The sequence below is a fragment of the Marmota marmota genome, unplaced genomic scaffold (genome assembly GCF_001458135.2).
Source record: "Marmota marmota marmota unplaced genomic scaffold, marMar, whole genome shotgun sequence".
In the NCBI taxonomy this organism is placed as follows: Eukaryota; Metazoa; Chordata; class Mammalia; order Rodentia; family Sciuridae; genus Marmota; species Marmota marmota.
Window position 1 is genome coordinate 19,318,478 of NW_026000164.1, and position 25,100 is coordinate 19,343,577.

At 42.3% G+C, this 25,100-nt stretch overlaps 1 protein-coding gene across 25 annotated transcripts in view; it reads left to right on the top strand.

Annotated features, from left to right (window-relative positions):
* LOC125611641 overlaps window positions 1-25,100 on the top strand; it is a 187,070-nt gene that overhangs the window by 144,358 nt on the left and 17,612 nt on the right. For 20 of the 25 annotated variants that reach the window (XR_007341879.1, XR_007341877.1, XR_007341878.1 and 17 more), the window contains one exon: window positions 1-25,100. This exon is cut by the window's left edge and continues 13,913 nt beyond it; it is cut by the window's right edge and continues 17,612 nt beyond it. The exons of 1 other annotated variant lie outside the window; for it this stretch is intronic. The gene's annotated coding sequence lies outside the window, so the exon portion shown is untranslated. 4 more of the 25 variants (XR_007341871.1, XR_007341861.1, XR_007341855.1 and 1 more) reach the window with 3 other exon arrangements.

Consider the following 25,100-nt stretch of genomic DNA (forward strand, 5'->3'; position numbering starts at 1 on the left):
CAGTGGTTTATCACCTTTCTCACCAGAAGATTGCTAGACAGACTCGTCCCTCAGCCAATGATACATTCTGATGGGTTGATTGAGAAACATAACTGAGAGAGGAGTTTCAGCAGAATGGAAGCTGAGTGGCCTGGTGTGGTTTGGATCTTTGAGGGAGGGTCATCATAGGAGACACCTAGTATCAGGATTCTAGAGAGCATGCATTCTTGCCGTTGATTCTCATGATTCCCAGGACAGCCACAGATGGTAGAAGTTTATGTTCCACTACCTTGACAGAAGGGCATTAGGTAGTTGTGCCCCACAAATGCACTGTGAGAAGACAGGTGACATTGATCCCATTTCATTGATGACAGTCAGTTGCTGAGATTTGCTAAACCATGTGACCTTTGCCTGGCCCAGGAGTCTTCAAGTCCGAGCCTTTTTTTTTTTTTCCCCCCCTTTTTCTCCTTTAAGTTTTTGTTTGTTTTGAGACAGGTCTCACTAAGTTGTCCAGGCTGACCATGAACTTGGGTTCCTCCTGCCTCAGCCTCCTGAGTTGCTGAGATTACAGTTGCACACCGCCACTGTGCCTGATTAAGTGATGAACTGTGTAAGCTTGGGTCAGTCAAGTCACCACTTTCTACCTCCACTTCCTTACCTGAAATGCAGTAATGGGTTGTTTGTTGCAAGGGTTAATGATTTCTTACAGTTTTAATGATTAATTAATGACTAATGATTTCTGTGATTGTAAAGTGCTGTTGGTTTTGCTAGGGAAAGAATATAAGACAAGAAGCCAGGAGGCCTGGGCAGGTCCCTTGACCTCTGATCTGGCTCTAAAATCTGGATAGGGAGGACATATGGGACTCATTGACCTCTGAGGTCTTTTTGGCATGGTTGCCCTAGACTCTGACATTATAGCATATGTGGTTTGACGAAGAACCCTTGGCATATTACATTTCCCCCAGAACCTGGAATCCGGGGGTTCATGAGCATCCTCCCTCAGTGACATGACCTATCTTAGTGACCCTGCTCACTGGTAATAAATGACTCCCAGATGAAAAGTGTCATTACCAGAAACCTCTGTATATATAGATGGTAAAAATGAGGAGAATTGCTTAAGAATGAATTCTTCCTTTGCAAAATATATCCAAAGTTAAAGTCTGAGCTTTGTATTTACAAGACATGTTGAATGAATAAAAATGGAAAAAATGCTGAACATGTATCACAGCTCCTACACCCGGTCCTGTGTTCATACCAGAGAACTTGACGGGGCAGTGCAGAAACTGGCTGCTGTGGTGGATGCTGGGCAGGTAAAACAAGAAAGGCCTAGGAGTGGATCATTCATTATTTCTATGCCTCTCTGCCATAAATAAGGATTTTATTTTAATGTTAAAGGGTCATGGGTTATGACAAGTTTTGATGAGTTAGTAGTTCCATAGAAATTTAAACTGTAGGGATGAAAAACAGATGAAACTGCAAAAGTACTCCTGTTTACTAGAACCAGTGTAGTGGCTGCTCTGCCTTTCTGTGCCTCCCTCCTTCCCTCCTTCTCCGTTCTTTCTGTCCCCTGCCTCCTACCTTGCCTTTCCCCTGCCTCTCCCTCCTTCCATCACGCCTTCATGAGCGTGCAGAGGAGAGGAAGAGACAGGCCGCAGACAGCAGCAGCAGCAGCAGTGATGACAGTCAGGAGTGGAAGGCTCCTTCTTTCACCCACTGCCGGGCCCGCGTCTCGGTGAGCCCAGGGAGCCTGGCACCTGTCAGCTATGCGCACATCCACAAGCCCGGGGCAGTGTGGCTCTTTCATTGTTACCTACGAGGGGTAACGTCACAGGCATATGTGGTTTGACGAAGACTTGGTTCTGTAAGGTGGTCTACTATGCAGTCACCCTTGGAAATTGGTACCATAGCGGGTTTTGTTTTGTTTTTGTCAAGTACATAAAGGATAGATAAGTAGATAGGTAGTTTCCCTAACACACTCAAGTGACAGACCCTGAAAACAAATTTCTCATGTGTGAATTATAAGATTAGATGATGCCTTGGGTGGGGCATGAGAAAGAGAAGGAAAAAACTTTCTAAAAATCAATTTTTTTACAAGTAAGTTGATCTAGAATATAATTATCTCTGCCATGTACAAAAGAGGGATTGGTACAGGGACAGCTCATTTATGTGGCATTTACAATGCCTGTCAGTTCTGAAAGAAAATTCACAGGAAAATCTCATCAGTGTCCTCAGCCTGGAGATGGGTTTGAGCCTGTGTTCATGCAGAACTGACAGTAAGAGAGCATGTGATAAAATAAGGAAAGCCACCAGGCTGCCCTGCTGAGGAGCCCTGGACAGCAGGTCAGCTTTCCCAAGCCCGCCATGTGTGCTGGAAATGGCTTGGCATAGCACATTTCCTATTTCCTGTCACTGGAAAGGAGGATTATGGTACTCAGGTTCTTCTCAGTCCCCAGGAAAGCAAGAATAAACAGAGCTTTCAGTAAAGGTCACATGTCCAGGGTATAAATTCTCAGGGTCTGACTTTGGGTCCCCTAGGAACAAATATCATCTTTTTTGGTTCTTCTGACTAAAAGCAGCTAGCACTAAGATCCAAAAGGAGTTGCAAATGAAGAGAAAATTAGAGCAGGAACTTGTTAAAGCTGAAAATGATCTTTGCAGCATTTCTCATGAAGGGTGCAACATTAGAGCATTATTTGTCGAGGTTTGGAATCGATCAGCCTATTTATTTATTCATTCTTTTATTTATAATTTTTTAGTTGTTAATGGACCTTTTTTTTTTTTTAAATTTATATGTGGTGCTGAGAATCGAACCCATTGCCTCACACACGCGAGGCAAGCACTCTGCCACTGAGCCACAATCCCAGCTCTCAGTCAACATATTTAAATAATTTTAAAATAAACCTTTCATTTCAATATTACCAGCATACTTCACCACCATCTTTTCCATGGGGTTCTAGGTCTTCTGGTCTTCACACATTAAATATGGTGCTTGCTTTATGACATGAATCAAATCTAGATCCCAACCATGGTTGGCACCTTCTGAACACCCAGATGGCCACAGTGTTTGCCTTGGAGTAAAGACGTGTGTAGGGTTTTAATCACATCATGTTTTATTTTTTTCCACTCTTTGAAATATCTCCCTTTCAGCAGTTGCTTCTTAATGAATGTCTGCTTGTTTACTGCAGTTTATAACTAAGAATTTGAACATTAAAAAATACTAATCAGAATACAGATTAAAAACATTTTTCCCACTTACTGTCTTATCCCTTATACTATAACAATAAAAACAAGTTGTCCCCCCTCTGGAAACATAATAGTTTGAGAAATCCCATCATTCTCTTCTTGAAAACTTAGGTTTAATAAATCAGTTCAGAGGAAACTTAATTATAGTTCTTAAACTGTAAAAAGCTCTTATAAAATAAAAACAAGGGTTCGGCTACAGAAACTTGCCTCTTGAATAGAATAGCCAAATAGGGCTAGAATAAGTTTAACCTCTTGAGTATAACAAAAAAAAAAGGTCATTTTTGCTTTACCTTCTCTATTGTTTAATCGCTGAACATACTCAGATCTTTTTAGATAGCAGGAACAGGACAGTGGTTTGCTGCTATCTACCTAGGTAAAATCATGTGAATCCAAAGGCCAAACACCTGTAGGCCCCAGATACCTGTAGAGGACATGGGTTGACAGGAGCACCTGGAAGCAGCCGAAGGGTAATACTCTGTTGTAGGCCTTGTAAGAAAGAGTCTTGGATAAGAACTTTATCTTCTTTTGTTTCGAAAGTGTGTAAGTCTCAATAGCAGATCATTCTCATGAAGCAAGATTGACATGATGACCTTAGGAAAAAGTGATTTGGGAGTGCTCATTTAATTAAGATAGGAAAGAGCTGATAAAAGGAGCCAAGTATCTCAGAAGCCTGGTTCCTTTCACTGAACTTCTTGAAAGAGCACAGAAGTGAGAGCAGGTGCTTCCACTGCCTCCTGGTATGTTGTGCTCTATCCCCGCTCCTCTAGCATGCGCGCATGAGTCCTCACAGACATCCCTTTCAACTTCTGGTTTTTCAGTAGAAGTTGTCCCAAAGAACCCTGAGCACTGTGGGTTTGGGTTTTGTGAAAGTGTCTAGTGCCCCAAAGATAGACTTAGAGCACATATGTGGCAACAGAAAGTTCTTTTCCGTTCATATGAAACTTTGAGATCCAGTCTGCAGATTGTCAGGATGCCTAGGGTTAGCATTGCATTTGTAATGGAAATAAATTATCTGACACTCATGTAGCCAAAAATAATTTGTAAACATACTTTGTAATCATACTTTTCAAACTGCTCTGGTGACTTATACAGGCAACTCAATGGTGGACAAGGGTGAGGGGAGCCTGCCAGCATCCAGCATCGCTCACCCATTTGTTCAGACACCTGCAGTTGGGTGCTAATGCACATGTTCACGTGCTCAAACTTAAATTATAAAACCTCTTAAAGGATGTTTCTATCCTAGTCCTTCAAAGACTGCCTGCTTTCATGAGCTCCTGTGTTTCCAGGATGCTTATGTGCCAACGCTCTTAAAAGAGATCTGCTTTTAAATACAGGAAGTTTAGCCTTCAGGGAAAGTGCCAGTGACTGAACCATCAGCAAAATCCCACAAGCATTCCCTGGGAAGTCTGTGCTGTCTGAAACAAGTTTAATTCAGGAACTGTCATTGATCAGGTTTCGAAGGCAATTAGCACTAGCCAAAGGTCTATTTCACCAGCCCAGAGACTGCCTTTATGTGTAAGCTCCAGGCCTTCATCTCCACTCATGCCGACACTGCAGCCACAGAAGGTATCAGAACAAGATTAAAATGGCCCTGCCACTGCAACAAGAGCAAGGCCCTTTTGGCTTGTGCCTTGTTATTTGTCCCTCTAGTAGTTCCTAGCTGTTGTGACGTCAAGGCTGCCATTCAAACCAGAGAAAAAGGAAACCATGGCCTCTCTTCTCTTCAGTAGCCCGGGCAAGCTGTTGTTTCTCAGGCATCCACAACGCTCCCTGTCTGGCAGAGCTGTGCATTCCATGCCTGGGTGACCTGGTTAAATGGAGGAAACCCAATGCTATCCGCTGAATGGTCTCCAAAACAAGCATTCCACCCAGAGCGTCTCAAGCACAGGCTTCACTGCTTTTAGGGACTAAATGGAAAGGCAGTCCCGCTCTGCCCTAGCGACTGTTCAGTCTGCAAAGGGAGAATACGATTATCGGTGGCCATGGTTAATACACACTTCAACAGCATCATTATACTGCCTGTGGGTCAGGGCTACACAGTTCTTTTTTGGAAAGCCAGTGCTGTGTTAAAAATCTTTTGGAATCATGGTTAAAAGTTCCAAATTGCCGAGTAGCCACCTCTTCCTTGGCATCTCACTTCTGCTCCCTCAGGCTCCAGTTACAGATTTCTGAATTCCAGAAAGGCTTTCACATATGTTTACAGGTGAATTTTGCACTGATCAAGCTATACGAAGGACATGAAAAGGATTCAGAACTATAGCATGTGGATCACAGCTCTGGATTTTTCTCAACAAGGAGTAACACATTTGCTTTTCAAAGGGGGAGCCGTCTTACAGTATCAGAGAGGGCCTCTTGGGGAATGAGGCTCGCTGAGAGTGTTCTGATCACTTACAATGAGTGCCTCAGAATTTACTGACTTAAGGCTGAGTCTCCTCAAAGCATGCCTCCTTGGGTTTCTTCCTGGCATGGGAGACTAATTTATTTTTTTAGATTAGGTTGTAGTCACTAGAAAAAGCAAGCTTTCAACAATCACACTTTATATTCCAGAGTTGTCTTTAGTTAAGTCAGAATTCATTTGAGGTTTTGCATTACAAATCCCATTAAATCTTCCTCAAAATAGCCCTTCTTGAACCTTTGATTGAAGGAATATTTGTAGAAAAAAAAACATTTAATATATACACAAGTGTATATATGCATGTTATGTCAGCAAGGATCTTGATACAGTGGGGCCTTTTTAAAGTGGGTTATTATGCTGTGGGGGAGAACACTGAGGCCCATGGGAATTAATGTAACCCCCCTTGTAGTCACATGGCTTGTGGCAGAGCTAGGCCTAGAACCAGTCTTCTACCACCTAGCGCATCTTCTACCACACAGTTGCTCATTGTCACAACTACCCAGGAACAAAGTGACAAAGGTCTGAAATGATTATAGGAAGTAGGAATGGGAGAGAAGACAGAAGCGGCAGACATTGACAAGTGCGGCTAGACTGGGTGGCAGGTTGGCTTGGCTCAGTGAAGGCAGTCTCCAGGGTTTGGATTCTCAAGCCTGGTTGGACGGCTGTGCAGTAAAGGTAAAATAAATAAATATATGTTTTCTTGTTTCTTGATGAGCTTAAAGGGACTTAGCTAGTCAGAAGTGTGTTAAAGATGGAGAAGAGACTAGTGCTGCAGACATAACTTTGAGACTAATGCCACAGAGGAAGGAGAGTTGAAACTATTGTACTATAAACAAGTGTGTGGCTGTGTATGTGTATCATAAACTGGAATGTGTAGTATATTCCCAGTGCCAGTGCAAGCCTGAGCCACATGATTGTATTGTAGCACACTGCCCAGGTGAACCACACCTATGTCAGAAGGAAGAGCTGCTCCCTGGGCTCCTGTGTGTTTGTGTGTTTGTTTTGCTGGATGGATCCTGCTGTGGCACTAAGAGACAGATTTTACTGGGCCCTGTTTTGTAAACAAATCTGTTCAAGCACGTTTTCCGTCTATCGTTGGTTGTATACACTGGCTCAGCTTTTCTCACTGACACACACAGAAGCCTAGGAAGCCTGTTTTCTTTAAAAAGTAGGCAGACATCAGAGAAAAATGTGCATATGCATTTTAAATATGCACATCGACACTACAGAAGTCTTTAAATCCTCATAATATTAACTCTGTGCCATAGACTCTGCAAGTATATTGCAGCTCAGTCCACAAACTACCCTGGGAGGCATCCTTGAAAGCCTCCACAAAACCATGGACTGAGCTCAGGGTCAAGTGCATTCTGTGGGCCATTTGTGGAATTAGTCAGCTACAGTGATAAAGCATTAGTGCTGGTTTTCCCAAGGGTGGGTGATTCACCTCTTTTTTAGAGTGGATTATGAACTTAATATATCTACGTTAAGTCACCTCCTACCTGTAGGTTTTGGATGTTTTATTTAGTATTCCAGCCAGGTTCAAGTTTTTATGACAGGAAGTGTGTGAATGGTTATGATAGGAGTAAATAACATTTGATTTTATGATTATAGTACAGGAAGTAACTTTTCACACCAAATAAATCTTTGGGGGAAAAGTGTCAGCTTATAAATTTAACGTACATAAATTTTCCAGAATCTTGCATACAATTGCTTTGCTCTCTTAAAATGATACTTTCTTTCCCTGATTTTTCTTGTTAACAAATACCTTTGAGTTTAAGAATACATTTTCCGGCGTTTTGGTGTGACCCAACATGATATAGAACACTAAAACGTATTTTCTCTCTTTTCTATTTTTTATTATCATCATTATTATTTTATTTGTGGTGCTATGGATTGAACCTGAGGTCTTGCTCATGCTATAGGCAAGTGTTCTACCAAAAATTCTAAGTAAAAATAATAAGGCCAAACCCAAGTGTGGAGTAAATAACATTGAAAAGGCTGGAAGATCCTATAAGAAATTACTTTTTTTCTTGAAGATTGAATGGTCGGTGAGTCCCAGGAGGTCGCTAAGGTGGCATCTGATGTAGATTTCTTCCTATGACTCTACAAGCACTTGGGAAGGACAGTTTGCTTTAACATTTAAAGGATGTGTATGAGCAAGTTTAGAGAGAAAGGGAGTTATGTAGAACTTTAGCTGTATTCACCATAGGTAGAACTTAACTGAGGCTTTGGTTTTCCTTGAATAAAAATAAATACAGGGGAAGAAAAAGACTTTTTCCTCTTTCTTTTCTTAAAGCCTAAGAACTTGTAGTGGAAAAAAACTGAAAACGAACACATTTCTGAGGATTAGTATTACACACACATCACATGAGTGATGGATCTCTGAGTCCTCGGGGTGCCCCATGTGTTCATAACCACTGGGGGCTGTGACACAGCAGGACTTCACCAGGCAGGGAGCTGGCTTTGCCAGGAGCCTCACTTACCCTCCTTAAATGAAAACAGAATCTCTGAATCTCTTTTACCTGAAAAACTCAGTATCACAGATTGTGCAAATGAGTAGTTTGCAAATTAGTTCAAACTGTTTTCAGAGGACAAACTAATGTGGTAGTTTTAGAGTTATTAGTACTTAGTTATTACAAATTATCTTGAAGAAAGTGAGTATATTTGCATGTGACCTGTTTAAAAATCTTCCTCTCTTGTAGCAGCTTTGCAGCTTTAGAAAGTCATTCCCTAAGTGCTGTTATACTTACTGGGTACCCTTGCTGGTTATAACTAGCGGTTCTACGGATGGCAGGCTTTGGAGCACACTGGTCAAGGTTAAGTTTCCTGGCTTTGAATCCTGGCTCCACCACCTACTGATTGTGTAACCCTGGGCAAGTCCTTAAGCTCCCTAGGCCTCCTTTCCTTATCTGTAGGATGGGGATAATAATAGAACTTACCTGTAGGGTTGCTGTGAAGCTTAGCTGGGCAGTACCCAAGCCAGCCCTGTCTCAGCTCCCTGTTATCACCCATGATTAAGCAGGTTTACAGAGGTTGGGTGATCTTCCCAAGGGCAAATCAGCAAAAGGAAGAGCCTGAACTTGAACACAGGGCCTTTGGACTTCCCTGAGGTCTGGTGCCCTTCCAGTGTGAGGCCACTCTTCCTCCTGTCTATTAAAGTGCCACATGAGAGTGCGTTCCTTTCTGTTGTTTAAAAGAAAACTTTGAGTAAATGTTAAACATGAAGAACGTTTGTCTGAGGGTTTTATTTTATTTGGGGAAGGTGGATTCTGTACACTTGAACAGTGTACACAGCGCACAGCAAAGGACAGCAAGGCCTGGGTTCTCAGAAATGGCCCCCAAATGAAGAAGCATTTCTAAAGGAGAGCAGTATCTTTGCAACTGCCATGAGTGTTAGGTCTGAGCCCTGTGCTTCCCCCAAGCATCTGTTTATGACCTTTTGGTGGTTTCTCTCTTCTTTTCCTTTCTCTTTGTGACACCTCTGCATTGGCACCCAGGACTGAAGAGGAACTTTATCCTGTTAATCAGTCTGAAGTGGGCACAGAGCGCGCAGAGGTGGCATTGAGAGCTATGAGCATGGTGCACGTGACTCAGTGGGAGAGGGAGCTTCCTTTTAGCAAGAGAGGAAATGACCGAGTTCAGCAGTTGAGTAGTTGTCAGGCCTCTAATCAGTGTATTTTCTTCCACCAAATTCAATATCGACCGGATTTTTTAAAGTTGTAAATATTTAAAGTTATTCTCGGTGTGGAGTTCCTGTTTGTTGAGGACTACAATGGAATATTCCTTTCTGTTAGATTCGTAAGGTTTCAAGGGTGAGGTCAGAGGGGATGATTGTGATGTGTAGTTGATTTAAGTTAAATTCTTACCTCCAGTTATAGATGCTAGTTTTACTCATCCTCAATTTGAAAATTATATTTATATCTCACAAAGGATTTCTATAACTCTACTCTTTATTCTTTCCTATGATATAAAAATAGCAGTGTGGTAAAAACTAAAAAAGTCACACTAGTGAAAATTTTCTTCTAGAGCAGATAGTTTTATTATATTTTATATATATCTTTAATATCTAAGTATGAGAAATGAGGGAGTCTGGGTGCAGGTGGCCACATGTTACCATGTTTTAAATTCAGAGCCTGATAATACCGTGGAACAAATGCAGGGGTAGGTTTGGGTTTTTCTTCTGTAGCTCCCCTTAAGGTCAAGGATGTGTTTTCCCTGCCCTCCCTTTCTCAGCTCCCTCTGCCCATGGTTCCACCCAGGAGGGAAGCTCCCTCATAGCCTGGAAGTGAAGGGCAGTCTTTAAAGACTGCCCTGTTAGCTGCACCTGTGCTGTTCTACTTCAAAAATGAGCTGTCACCATTGATACTCTTTTTAAAAGAGTGAAATAAAAGCAGTTTTTCATACTCGTTTTGCCCAGTAGTCAAAAAGTTCTATTTTCTATGACATAAAGTTAACAAGTTTGGCTAAAGCCAAGAGAAATACAAAAATGTCATATCTTGGCCCTTAGTGGACAGTTTTGAAGGGAGCCTTGGTGTGGATACCACGTGGGCTGCTGTCTATAAATGTGACCATGTCTTACAAATGAGTATTTTTCTGTTCCTGTTACAGACAAATCTGAAAAATGCTTTCTTTTCACAAACCCAGGGATGGCAGTAGAGGCTGTGTTTTAAGGTGTTTAATAGGGAAGATGATTTCCTTATTTGAAATTTGAGTACCAAAAAAGGAAGAAGAAAAACAAACAAACAAAAAAACACCTCTCTTTCCTGGAAGGGTTAATGTTCTAACCAGCTTCAGATTGGTTCACTTGAATCTTAAAATTACTTTTCTGGTCACGCTCACAGAAGGTCTAAGCATTTGTGAGATACCCCCCACCCCCAAATGCTGTTCTCTTTGGCTGTCTTAATTACACAGGGGTTGAGAAACCAAATTAAAACTCGGCGTGTCTGGTAGATAGTGATCTCCTTGCATGCTTTCAGCTTTGCTCGTCAGAGTTGCTTTTCCTCTCTGAGTAGTTGTCTTCCCCACTTTTTTCTTTTAAAGGAAATATCATAAAGTCTTTTGGAAATACTCACAGGAAGTGGGTCCCCATATGCTAGTTACTCACCAGCCACTGAATGCTGACAGGTGGAGAATGCTGCTACTGCCCTCTAAATTTATGTGAAAATGATCCTCAGAGCAGAGGGCTTGATCAAGGGAGGGCACAGAGACCAAGGAGGGTTTTTCTGCCAAGGGAGTTACAACAGGAAGCTGGTCCTTGCAAGTCATGTCGAGGGAGGGTGACAGAGGAAGCCCTATGGGGTCAGCACAGCACGTGGCGGCCCTGTCGGCTCCCTTCTCAGAGAGCGGGCTGGCTCCTAAAAGTTAACGCTCCCTCCACCCCCAACAAACTGATTCTTCTGAAGTGAATCACTTCCAGAAATGAATAGCCACGGTTTTTTGGAATGAGCGTTGTGAAATCCCTCGCTTATAATGGCAGGTTTTCAGTTGGTGGTTTGATCAGTCAGAATTTCTCAAGATCAAAACGAAACCTTGTCTTTAAAAAGAAAGTACTGTGGATACAGAAAGCAAAAGTGTCTCTGGTCTCCTACTGAAGAACTGTCACAGCAGATCTCTCGACTCTTATTTAGAGCTGTACGTCCCTGTATTTGCCTGCATGGGTGAGTTCTTGGAATTATGGATCCATTGCCAGTAGCTGGCGATTTCCTATGCAGAAGGTCGTTAACTCAAGAAATGTTATCCTCGGTGAGTAGGTGGTAGTTTCCGAAGATGACTGCTAAAACAGTGTTCATCATCTTGAGTCATGAATATAAAGACTGCTAGCAAGCTTTTACATACTTCAGCTTCATATAACACGGTGTGTGGAACCGCAGGACCTCAGAGGACCCCTGAGGGGTTTTTAAGAATGTGGATTAATTGAATAATTATTCAATCTTTTGGCAACTGGATCTTTTAAGAAGGAAGGGGTATTTTATAGAAGGAAGTGGTTTGCGGGGGACTTTTAGAGGTATGAGTACTGCTTTTCTACATTATTTTTAAACATAATACCATCCTCTTATGTAAAGGAAATAGATGACTGCATGGTCTCAATGGAGAAGTTACTGCTGACCCGTTCTGAGTGAAGAAACTTCATCTACACGTCCCTCCTATCTGGATCTTTTGCCTCCTAAGGAAAAGAAAAACTATCCCAAATTCCTGATGATCTCCATAATGGGTCTCCTTTTGGACCCAGTGGTCCAAAAGATTATTGGGCATGCTTTTATCCACACGCAGAGAAAGGGAACGGGAACGGGCTACTGAAAACAGGGAGTATAGTTGGAGGGATTGTTCTCTCTCCAGAGTGGGTAAGTTGTTTGACCTACTGACTCATTTCATAGGAATTAGGAAAACAACCTAGTGTGGTTTCTATTGTTAGTGCTGTAGGATTCCAGAATCAGTGTGCCTGCAATTAAGATGGACTGAGAAGGGTAGTACTGGCCCTTGACACTCCTACTAGCCTGCTCTGCTAATGGAATTCAACCCTCTACTTCCAGGACAAGTCCAGCCTGCGCTTGAGGATCCCCAGGCGACTGCTCAACTGTGAGTACAGATGACGGCAATTTCCGACGTTCAATAGTGCTTGCTTCTAAATTCCTAAATGGCATTTCAAATAAGGAAAAGCTTTAAGGAGGATTTTTGTTTTTTATTATTCACCTGTAGAAAATACTTGGGGTATGATAATAAATGTGTAAAGTAACATAACCCATAGACAATCATGAAAGTTTTGATTTTTTTTTGCAGCATATTGATATAATGGAGACAGTTTGGGTTTTGATATATTAAATGACTTTTTTGTAATGTTATTTAAAACACAAGTATGAAAGATACCAGTATATTATAGCAAAAATAATATGATTATTAACAGTGAAAAGTATGTATTTGGAACCAATAATATTATGTGAAGAGAAATCATGATTCATGATGTTTTCTACCAGTGATACTAAATACACTTCAGAAGAGGGCAAGACAGTATATTGAGCTTAGATAACAGTTCTCAGTTTCTGCTTTTATCAATACTACTTGATATTTGAAGTGTTAGATTATTGCCTCTGTATAATGTCATTGTGCCATTATACCCTCAACTTACGTTCTTAATTAATGCGAAAAGGGCTTGATGTGTAATTATCATAGACTTCCTCATTCTCTTAGGAGGTAGTTAAGTAAAAGGTTGAGTATGTTGCACTGGTGATATTTATTCAGCTTACTACTTTTTTTCCTGAATGCCTTAGAGTCAGAGTTCTTAACCTGCACAGGATGCTTAGGCCCCTTTGAGGTTATGATGGAAACATGAATTCTTTCACCACACCTGTACAAAAACATTTCCCTCCATTTTCAAGGCATTCACAGACCCAGTGAAGCTCATCCATATGCCCCAGGTGAAGGAGGCTGACCTGGACAGAGAACTTCACATGATTAAAGCACTGTTCATAAAAGGGGAAGTGGCCAGGTCAAAAGAAATCATTCTCTGTGGTTGCTAGGGTGGGGGTGCACAGCCAGAGAACAGGACAAAGGGTGGAGAAAATACATGACTAATGCTGACTAAATAAAGAGAATAGTTAATATTATCAGAAGCTCCAAATGGAGAACCCGGAATCCCTAAGCATTTAATCACGCATGTTTGTTAAAGCGAGTGTGATTCGGGGAGGGAGTTATAGACCCAACAGTAAGCCACCAGGGAGAATTTTCCTCAGACCTATTTCTGCCTATACTTTTTGCACAGTATGAAACTGAAATCTATCTCCTTTCTTTTGGTTTTTCCGTCGGGCATATTAACTTAATTAGGTAGGACTGGAAACAATGATAACAAACTGAAAAAATGATTCTATATTAGCAGAAGAAATGTGGTGGGGATATGCACGACAGAAGATGATTGAGTGCAAAATAAAAGCCTTTACTGCTCATCAACTAAATTAATACTGGAGACTGTTGTTGGGGGTGGGGGGGAGACATGATTCTTGGTGTATTAAAAGCAAGATATAAAAGGGTAAGAAAAATAAGACTTTACGTTAGTCAGACTCATTGTGTCCAATTTGAGTCACACTTGGAAAAAAAAAAAAGACTTTGGGCAATTGTGAGGGGCTGATACACAAGCAACAGAAGTTCCACACCCTTCTAGGAAAAGATAATGTAACTGAGAGTCTTAGTCCAAAAAAGGCTGGGGGATTTCTTGCTGATTGTCTAAGAGTAGTAATCGTCTTTATCCTGACAACCCTGGGGCCTGCCCCGCTACCTAAAGCAACCTCCTGCTCTTTGCATGGCCCCTGTGTTTAGGGATGTCAGCAACACTTTTGTGATAGACTTACCAGGAGTAGATTCAGATAAAACCAAAGAGATACTGTCATGACAGAAGGAATACAATTAATAAATTTGCTGACTCACTGATAGATAAGATAGACTCTCTCAGTTGTCAGGATAATAAAATAGTTGAGCGGCTTGCTGAGGAAAGTTTCGAAACCTTTGGTAGCTCTTCCAGGATGAGAGTAGGAACTCTTTTTGAGTGGTTGAAACATTGGATGGTGTGATTAGTGCTATGGGGACATAAAAGTAGCATGCTATGTGGACTTGCCTGAACACCTCCTGAAGGACAGCCCTTGAGGTTAGCAACACAAGAGACGGGGCAATAGGGTCCAGGCAGGAGGCCCTGGGAGGTGTGGTGGGCCATGGGGAGGGATGATGAGTGGAAGCTGAGGAGCCATTGCTGACACAGGTCTAATGTGCCCTGCTGTGGTTGCCTGAGGATTTCTAGCCAGGAGAATGACAGGCAGATGTGGGCTTTAGAAAGATCACTTGGGCTGCAGTAAAGAGAATGACTCTTTGTGGGCCAGGGAGAAGGGGACAGGTCAGGCCAGAAGAGGAGACCAGATGGAAAGCTTCAGCTATAATCCAGGGGACTCTGATGAGGACACTCTGGTGGTAGAGGATTCAAGAGTAGTGAGGTGAAAAGGCAAAGTCAGGATGGGGGGCTGGGCTCACCAGTACCATTCACCACAGAATGAAATGTCAGAGCAAGTGCAGGTCCAAGGGGAAGCCCAATTGGGAGTGCTAGAGTACATAGAGGTAGAGAAAGTGGAGGTGTGAGAGGAGAGCGAGCAGGAAGTCAGTTTACGTGGAAGTTGACCTCAAAATTTGATTAGCAGCTATGATTTAGAGGGCAGTCCAGCTTGAGTGCCATCCTCTTTCCAAACGATGGATTAGTCTTTGAATTTTTTGGTATAGTATTTTAAATTTCATTATATTTGTCATAAAACATTTATTTTTATTGCATGTATTTAAGGTACAAATATATTTATACACACACACACACACACATTCACTACAATTGAGCCAAATTAAACCATATCATATAGCTAACCCTTTTTGTGTTAGAGCACCTAGAATCTACTGTTAGAGAATTCTTCAGAGTACAATATTATTGTCCTCATGCTATACTTTTGATTTATTTATTCCATATAATTGAGACTTAGTACCCTTTGACCTACATCTCCCCATCCCCCATCCACCATATTACTCTGTTTTGTTTTGTTTTTCAAGTATTTTACTTTTTTGTTAGGTTCCACACATACAGAAGTAAATTTTTGTCTGATTCCCAAAGCTGTTATTGCAGATGTCATAAGTTAAGGTTTTGTGTATTCTTTCCATTAGTTTCTTACATAAACACTCAGTGCATGGGAGAAGCATCATTCTGTATAGCAACATTCTATATTCCACTTTTTAAATAAGCATCCTTCATATGCTTAAAAATTCCCTAAAAACCATCTTTAACACCGTGCATTACATTCTCTAATTTGGGAGAGTTTATTTTGTTTCCATTGTTTTTTTCATGGCAAAAATTTTCTTGGTGGCAGTTAGTACCTAAGTCAGTAAATATTAATCACCATAAAAAAACTCAATTACTAACCATGTTACTGATCCATAGAGACTGAAGTACACTGAACCAAATGAGTGCTGGGATGACTGAAGGCAGCCAGGACTTTTTGAGAAGTGAAGACGTAGCCAGCTGATGCAGGGCTTATGCTGTTATCCCAAGCGTAAGAACTGCAGGGATCTCTGTTCGGAGGGCACCAGCCACCCACTCTTGAGATGCATTGGAATCCCAATATCCTCCTGAAACAGCTTTTGTTTCAAAATGCCTGTGGGAAGCAGGCCTCGTGGTCCTCTGGGCAGTCTGATGAGGAGCCAGCAGACTCCAGCATCTTGGCTCAGTTGCTGTCCACCAACCACGACGGCTAAACACCAGGCTGTGTTCATTTCTGTAAAGACCATTTTTTAAAAATGACTTTTTAATTCCAATAATTATTATTTTAAATACATGAATCTTAGGCATTTGTTGAATGATTTCCTTAGGGTAAAATTTTTATAATGAATTTCTTGAATCAAAAGAACTAAACTTTAAGATTCTTTTTTTATAAATTGTTTTCTGAAACGCTTTTCTACCAAACCATACACATTTTATCAAGTTATGAAATGTCCTTCTCACTGTCTTTTTATTATCTTTATTAGCATTGAGTATTATCAGTTTTTAATCTTTAGACAAACATGTTAAATTATTTTTTGATTAATTTATTCAGTAGCCATGTAATGAATGCCTGTTCCGTGTCAGGTACAGGGCAATAAAAATCAATCTCCTTCCCTCCCTCCCTCTCGCTGCATATTGAACTCAGGGACACTTGACCACTGAGCTACATCCCCAGTCCTTTTTATTTTATTTTAAAAGAGGGTCTTGCTAAGTTGCTGAGGCTGGCCTTGGACTTGTGATCCTCCTGCCTCAGCCTCCCAAGTCTCTAGGATTACAGGTGTGCACCACCATGCCCAGCTCATTTTTTAATTTCTAAACAGTGAAGTTAACTTTTCCCATGTGTTTGAGTCCATTTTTTTTTCTTTTCTGAATGTTTTGTGAATGTTTTCTTTTGTCCATGTTTATTTCAGTTTTTCTCTGGGAATATGAGGGTTGCTCTGTAAACAGACCTTATAAATAAGGTTGTATATAAGATACTTGGGAAATATTCTTTCTAGCTTCTTTGACTTTTAATTTTGCTTATGGGTTTTTTATGATATAGAACCTTTAGATATTCTTTGTTGGGTAAATAACACCTCCCTTCCTGCCCCGGGGCCCAAGCCTGTTACCCTAGACTTGGGAGTTTCTGTCTACTTGGAAATTTGACAGTGTTAATCTAATTATTTAAATAATTTCATTTTTAATGTTAAACTTACCAATTTTTTTGATCATTTAACTTTTTGATTTACTCTTTAAGGATTATGATTAAATAGAAAGTGTGAAACAAAAATTCAAAGGGTTTTTTCACATAGTAAATCCCCCAGCCTTGCGCATTGAGTCATTGGTCTTTCCCCAGGTAATTTTTGATGTTTCCTCTATTTTTTATTCTACCTCCTTGGACTGTTATATCCAGCTGTAGGCCATGAATCATTTTGGATATCATTTCCTGAGTGGGGGATTAGTAATAATTTTTGCTAACATGTTATTATGAAAAGTTTCAAGCATACATCAGCATTGAAAGAATTTTGCAGTGAACCCCATGTACACACCAGCTGAACTCCACAAGTAATATTGTACTACTTTTCCTTGACCATCTATTTATTTATGTAATAATTTTAAACCTCTTGAGTCATCATTTGTATTACAAAGTAGAATATCAAAAAACATTTTCCCTAATCCTTTTTTTTTAAGTTTATAGGTTGATTTCCAGGAAGATCTAGGTATTTATATTATTTATATTATTAGTAGGATAAGATAGTGGCCTATGCAATGTATACCAAGAAAAACTGCTTTTCAAAATATATTTTGGTCATTTAACTTTCTGGTTTGATTTTTTTAATATTTATTTTTAGTTGTAGTTGAATACAATACTTTATTTTATTTATTTATTTTTATGTGGTGCTGAGGATAGAACCCAGGGCCTCACACATGCTAGGTGAGTGCTCTACCACTGAGCCACAACCCCAGCCGTCTAGTTTGATTTTTTTAAGAGTTATGATTTTACACAAGATTAATTTGTTTTTCAACATAATCAAGAACTCCATCCTCTAACATTATGGTTGTTTTTTGTTCTTGTGGCAGAAACTGAAGGGGACCTTTAAGAAAGGGCTAGAAAGGCAACAGGAGGCACTGAGATGCTGTAGCCGAGAACTAGCCAGGGGGCTGGCTGCCTGGGCACAGTGCTAGGGCAAGGCAGCCCCAGGAGTGGGCTTTCAAAGATGTTTGGCACTTGGGCCACTTTCCCAAGTGGCTGCTGTCATGCTCTGCCAGGAACCCCTTAGCAGGAAGGCTGCTTTGATAGGTCAGACATTACTCCAGACTTTCCTACAGATGCCTTTCTCTGAGTGTCCCTGGTTCACAAACAACCTGCATAGTGAGAGACAAACCAAACAGATATTAGAGCAAGGAGCTTTACCACCACTTTCCAGCCTAAATGATGAGTACCCTAATTCAAGGTGGGGATAGGGGCTGGGAATAGAACCCAGAACCTCACTGCATGCTAGGCATGTGCTCTGTCACTGAGCTACCTCCCTGGTCCTTTTATTTTGGGAAAGGCCCTACTAAGCTGCTCAGGCAGGCCTTCAACTCATGATCTTCCTGTTTCAGTCTCAAGTAGTTGGGATTTCAGGTGTGCGCCACCATGCCCGGCTCCCATGGGTTTTTGAGGCCTGATGGCATCCCAACATGGAGATAAGTTTGCAGATGTGCCTTAACAATTAACTGGCCCCTGCATTAGCCTTAGTGCAGCATACACCTAGCCCAGTGGGAAAATTCACAAACCTCTTTGAAAAACTTGCCTTTTGTCACCTAAGAAATTACGTCTGGTTTAATTTTTATACTTGGTTTTCTTCACACATCCAAGTCTCAATTTCCTATCTGTAAAATATGTTGGTTTTATTAGATTACATAGAAGATTCAGTCTTTATCCAAAACCTGTGATTTTAATCTAGAACACTGAATGTAGGTCAGTATCCACCCCTTTCTCAGAAATATGGGAAGGTGATTCTTTTTTTTTCAACTTTTTTGAATAATACTTTTACTATTACAAACACTGATGAGGCTCACTAGACTAGAGATCTAGGGTGTAAATTCTAAATCCATACAGCTCCGGCCTTACTGGCAGGAAGCTGGGTGGCTGACCGACTTCTTCCTGAGCACATTCCTGCCTTGACCCCTGGGACACTTGTGGTTCAGTGTCACCTAGATTCTAAATTCCCTGCTTCTTAGCCAATGATACTATCACATTTTAAAAATCTAGCCAACAAGTACTTTGAAATTGAAGGATAACTACACTGAAGAAAAGTTTGATATAACCTAAGTTGATGTTCTGGTAGCATCAGTATTCAGAAGAGGCATTCTGTTTGAGTGAATGGTTCCAATCAGTCAGTCAGTCAATCAATCAATCAATAACTGTGGTCTTTCTCCTGCCACTGTCTCCTTCTGCCTCTATGCTCTAGGAATTGCCAGTGTGATGCTGGGCACACCCACTGTGCTGTTGCCTGCCTTTGAGAAGGCAGCTCCCTGCTCCTCTCCCTATCATCCACTTCTTGCTTGGGTAATGGCCCATAGGTCCCCATTATGTTCATCTCTCTCTGCCCAGGGCTGCCTGCCTGCAACTTTACAGAGATGCAAATATTAAAATATTGCATTTATTTGGCTTTTATTAAGTGTGCCAGGAGCAAGGGAGGGTAGATACAGCACACTTGTCTAACCTGTCATTTTCCTTACTGTTAAAATGTAAAGAAGACTGCCTAAGAATCCCCTCCTTCTGCCAGTCATCACCATGGTATGCATAGGGTATATGAATCATCTTCTCAGTCCACAGCTAGTTTTCAGCTTCCAGGCTAGATCTGCAGGAAGAAAGATTGTGAGATCATAAATGCCATGGAGTGAGGATGATCCCAAAAGTTATCATGGGGAACCCTGAGGAGAGCGTTAGGAATGCAGCTTTTTCAGCTGAGTCAGACTTGTGTGGAATGTCTGTCTGCCTAGTGTTAACATGTAAAAATATGAAGAGCCTCAAAATGAGTTTAGATTAAAACAAAGTTTGGATTTATTCACAGATGGCGGGGTTGTATAACAGTTTAATAAGGCAAGTAAAAGAGATTTCAGGTACGGCCTTAACGTCAGGATGAACATGCAAGAGAAAGCTCCAGTGAAGTACTGTCCGGCATAACTCCCTGTGATTGAAGAGTAGAGGGTCCTGAAGGGTGTTGTGGGCAGGTGGAGGACGTTTCGCAGCATGGCGTTTTCAGTGTGCTGGTTTGACTGCCAGTGCTCCCATGTGAAACTCAAGTGTCACCACCATGTGATAAAGCGTCATTCGCTGTTACCCACCATGTGCTAATTGTGACTCACCCAGAGCTCAGGTCCTTGCAGTTGTGTTTCCTGTGGCCTCTTTGTTCTGGCATTGGAGTTAATGTGGATAATTCACTTTGTTCAGGTCTCTCCTCCTTCATTCATGTAACAACTATAAGAGAGAGTGGACGTGAGTCAACACAGGTGCAAGGGATTAGTAACAACAGCCACAGTGAGCCAGGCACTGTGCCCAAGTACTTCATGTTGATTATCCTCTTTATAAGTAAGACCATACCTTAGGTACCATTTTAAGATGCCCATTTTACAGATAGAAAACCAAAGCTTCCAGAAGTTAAGTCATTTCCCTGCCAATCACACAGCTAGTAAGTGGAGGAACCAGAATTCGAATCACAAAGGTCTGCCTACTATGCCCAGTTTTGAATTTGTATCCTATTTCAGCTTTAGAACTCATATTTTAGAGGCATTTTCATACTTTGGGGCCATTCAGTTTGGTTTACTCATGTATATCTTGCAGTGGTTTTAATGTTTTAGGGAAGAATGGAGGCATCCCCCATCGCTGGGCATTTTCATGCTGTATCCTATTCTAGACCATCTGATGACAGCCTATTATTAATGGTGCATATTACTCCCAGCTGCCCACATGACTCCAGCAATATCCTGTGATCACAAGAGAATATTTTCAAGCAGGCAGTTAACAAAGCAACTATCCCAACCACCAAGGGGAAGAAGCTCAGTGTGACCCAAGATGGAATCCCCTTTTTTCATTGTTAAAAATGAATGTGCCTTGCCGTAAGTTCAGGTCCCATTATTTAAATGTACTGTCAAGACCCAGAAATCTGTTGTCTTGTGATATTATTGTTGGCTTGGGTAACTACATAATGCCTCAATCGGGAGAGCTGGTTCCACACTGATAGGGCACAAGAGGCCGTTGGTGCTCTGTCTCATGGCTGGTGACTTCCCACTCCCCCATACTCCCTCTGCCCCCACCCCATCCCCTCTTTGATGATCTCTGGTCCAGCTCTGTGAAGCTGGTCTTGTTCACCCTTTGCCCAGAAGCTCTACTCTTCTCTTCCTGGCCAGCCACTGCTGCCCCCACAGAGCATTGCTTCAATGAAACATCCTCCAGGCAGCCTCCTGACTCTCCAGGCTAGGTCAGGGGCCCTAGGGGCTGATGCGGCACAGCACCCTCTATGCACCCAGCATAGTACATTGGACTTCCTGTTTTTTGTTTTGTTTGTTTGTTTGTTTGTTTTTGTCTTTTTTCCCTGACTTGCACTGCACTCTTAGGAACCAGGAATTGGAACTTGTTTTCTCTTGGATAAACACCCAATACCCATTACCCACTAAATAAATGTTTGAGAGAAATGATATACTTGGTGACAGTAGAAACTAATTTTATATTGTCTAGTCCTTAGAGTTTATGAGATCCTTTCACATATGTGACTTCTTTTAACTCACACAGCAACTCTGGGAAGTAGACTTCTTTGCCCCTGTCATGCTGAAGGGCAAGTCAGCTTGCCCCAGGAGGTCAGCCAGTGAGGAAGTCAGGGCCAGTGCCCCCTGCCTTTATGTGCTGTGGCTATTTCAGGGCAGATTTGTACATAACTTTCACAAAACACGGTTCATCCTTGTCCTCATCAACTGGACTCAGGAGAAAATGGATAGATCTCCATTCTTCTCCCTCTGTCGTCCCTCCTTCCCGTTGACAACCTTCTACCCCTGTTCATTTCCAACAAAATCTTAACTCAGTTCTTCTCGTGGTCCCAGATGTGGAACACCTATAAAAACTTAAATGAGCAACACACAAATCTATTTTAATGCACCCGGGTCCCTGAAATACTGGCAGAATTAAGCACTGGGGACTTGACGAGTTAATGATGCCCTAAGGATCCTTTCCAAGTTTCAAGGTGTCAACAGTGAACCTTTTGTACTGAGCCAGGTTGATTGCTTCCTTTCTTTTCTTATGGGGAGAGCTTTTGGGAAAGTAGAGAGCCAGGCTGCAGGGAGGGTTTCAGGTAAAGTGCTTGACCAGTTGAATAAGCAAGATCCAGTTGTTAGTGAGCAGTGAATGGGGTGAGAGGAGTGTGGGTCTGGGTGGTGAGAAAGTGAGCGGGAGAATGTGCGTGGGCGGCCAGTGTGGTTGGCGCGGGGAGGCCACTGAGAGGTTGCTGGCTGGGCTGGGCTTGGTAATTAAGCAGTTGAACAGAGCTTATTAACAGCAGGGTGTGCTCACCACAGGCCTGTAGGGAGCAGGATGGAAACAAGTGAGCTGGAAGCATCTTTGGACACGTGGAACTGGGTACGAATTTTCTCAAGCTGGTGATCTGAAGAATATACAGTATAATCAGAGATTCCAGGCAACAGTTTTTAAATGTTGAAAGGAAAAAAAAAAAGTCAGAACAGTTGTGTTTTAGGGCTCCATGGCAGTGTTGGTAAAAGAAGGAATTTTTATTCTCATAGAATGAATTTTGTCCCCATAGTACAACACAACAACCAAGTCATCAGCCTCTAGGATTATTTGCAGTGTCAGTCTGAACTTATCCTTTTCAACTTGGACCCTTGCAGTAAGAGGCCCTCCTGTATATGGTTCTGTTGGATGGGAAGCTGTGGTCAGGAAGAGAGAGAGAGAGAGAGAGAGATGTAGTCAGAGATCCCTTCTCCAGGAGGTTCAAAGATCAGAGCAACTCCAAAGGTCAAGGTGGGCTGACGTTATTCTTCCATTCATTGAGCACTTCCTGAGTGGCCGGCACTGGTTAGCGTTAAGGTAATGATAGTCCCCATGAAACATGGTCTCTGTCATCGTAGAATCTAAGTGAACACACAGAAAGGTGGCCCAGTGAACATCATGTTATGGGGGTGAGAGAGGCATGAATGAAGGGCCCTCTCTCAGGAGATGATTTTTGCTGTCAGAGCTAAAGGTTGGGAAGGGATGTGGTGGAGGAGGAGGAGGAGGAGGCAGGCTCCAAGTATAAATGAGAAGCCCACACTGAGAAAGTCCTGGAGGTGGGGATGAATTTGGCCAAGTCAAAGGCAGGAGTGGCTGGGTGGTCACGGCCTCCATTTCAGAATCTCCTGCAAAATCCCTGGGAAGTTTCTGGCCTCTTAGGATAGCCCTGCCCCAAGCAACCTGCTACTTCCTCTTCCTATGAATGTCACTTATTGGGGGGAATAAACCAGATAAGACGGCGGAAGCAAATATAGGGAATTTGAAAGCAGTCTTATTTCAGTTGCTGCAAAGTGTGACAGTATGCCCAGGGGACTCTCACCCTGTTTCATCAGAGATGGCCTGGCTTGCTCTACCGTGGTTCATCCAGGCAAGTGTGCAGAGGCCGAAGAAACAGCTTGAATAGGAGGAGGCAGGCTGATAGCACAAATGCTGGTTATTCCTAAAACTGAGAACCTGCATCCCTGAACCCCAACCTTCTGGGGAATGTTGTCCACCAGGTTAAGGAGAGCTTCTCTGGACTGTCATCCGGCCTCAGCTTCCACTCAGCCTCCCTGAGTTTGGAGCCCCTCTGAGGACTACAAGGTGGCTTCATGCAGTGGCCTGCTGTCATAGCCTCCTCACAGAGGACCCCTCCAAGGGGATCCTTGCCACTAGGCCTCTTCGTGAAAGCCCCTTACTGAGCACCTCAAGGCCCTTTCTTCTTTGTGTGCCCTTGGATATTCTCTCCCTCCACTTGAGCCGCAGTGAACTTCACCCTTGTGGGGTAGGGCCAGGGACAAGAAGGAAGAGAGGCCCAGAAGTGTTGTGTCAACACTGTGGTTCTGAGTGTCTAATCTTTTACTACCTGTAGGGACAGGTGGATGCAGAGGAGCTGCTGGCAGGGAAAGCCAAGTGTTTTCAAGGTCATGGTTGTGCAATAGTGTAAAATATCTTTGAAGCTGCGGGAGGAGGTTAGAGCACCTTGTTCACAGGCATATCACGCAGAAGTTTCCCTTTACATGACCTTATTTGCTTTAGTTTAGGGGTTTCTGTGCCAACATTTCAATGGGTCTCAGGAGTGAGTTGTTATTGCCAATCCCTATTTAAAATAAGCAATTATTTTAAAAAGGACTCTTCTTTTTCAGTTTTCCTGAGGTCCAGTCTAAAGTAGTTACCTTTTGTGGCCTTTTGGAATAATCTTCTGGTCTGTAACTTTGGTACTAATGTCTCAGGGAGAGAAAAACAAGAATGAGAATATTCTCTCATTATCCAATTAAGACGTGAAGGTAAACAGCAATTCAACAGGTAAAATGGATGAGGCTGTGCTGAGCTTGCGTCTGGGACAGTGACCAGACAGATGAAAGAAGCAAAGGATATTTTTAGCATATCAGGACTGTTTTGAAACATTGATTCCTCCCCGTCTCATAATTCCAGTGGGAACTTCAGCAAGTGCTTTTACTTTGATTCAGTGTGTAAAACATCTTACTTCTATGTCACACTTTAAAATATTCATGAGGAACAGTGAATTGTAAAGTGAAGAAGCAGCCGCTTTGAAACCCACATCTCTGGGCATGGTGTCCATTGTCCCTTCATTCAGTCTGAATGTGTGATGTGACCAGAAGTTCCCCAGGAGGGCTGCGGTGTCTTTCCAGGACCAGGGACCAGTCCTTTCCTCAGAGCTGTTGTTGCCCCAGGAGCCTAGGGCTGGAGGACTCCTCTGCTCCACTTCAGTCAGTCCCAAGTTATTTGCTGGTGCTGAGGTGATTCAGGAATGCCTTGAGGCTCTGAGGTCCAAACCGTGTGACCTCTGTAGTACTTTGGTGTGCCAGATGAAGCCACTAGTAATGTTGATTAAAAACTTCAGTGATGTTTTATAACAGGTACAACTTAAAGTGATAAATTCAAGGGACCCTGCCTGGGAACTTTAGGCAGATTCTAGAATCACTTTTGAGGGTAAAAAAGCTTTTGCGTGTGCCGGGAAGAGTGTAAACTAATTTCCACACACCTCTCCTCTCTCACCTTCTGTGTAGTGGCTGGTCAGGCTGCCCCTCTTGGTTGCCCTAGGAAGTGGCGCTAATGAGAGTACAGGAGGACCTGCATGGGGTGTGGAGGAGCCAGCTGCAGTGGGGTCAGGAGGCCCAGGTGCACTCCTCCCTCCAGCTCCCCCACTGCCTCCTGAAAGTGGCTGTGATCTGGGCAGGTTCCTG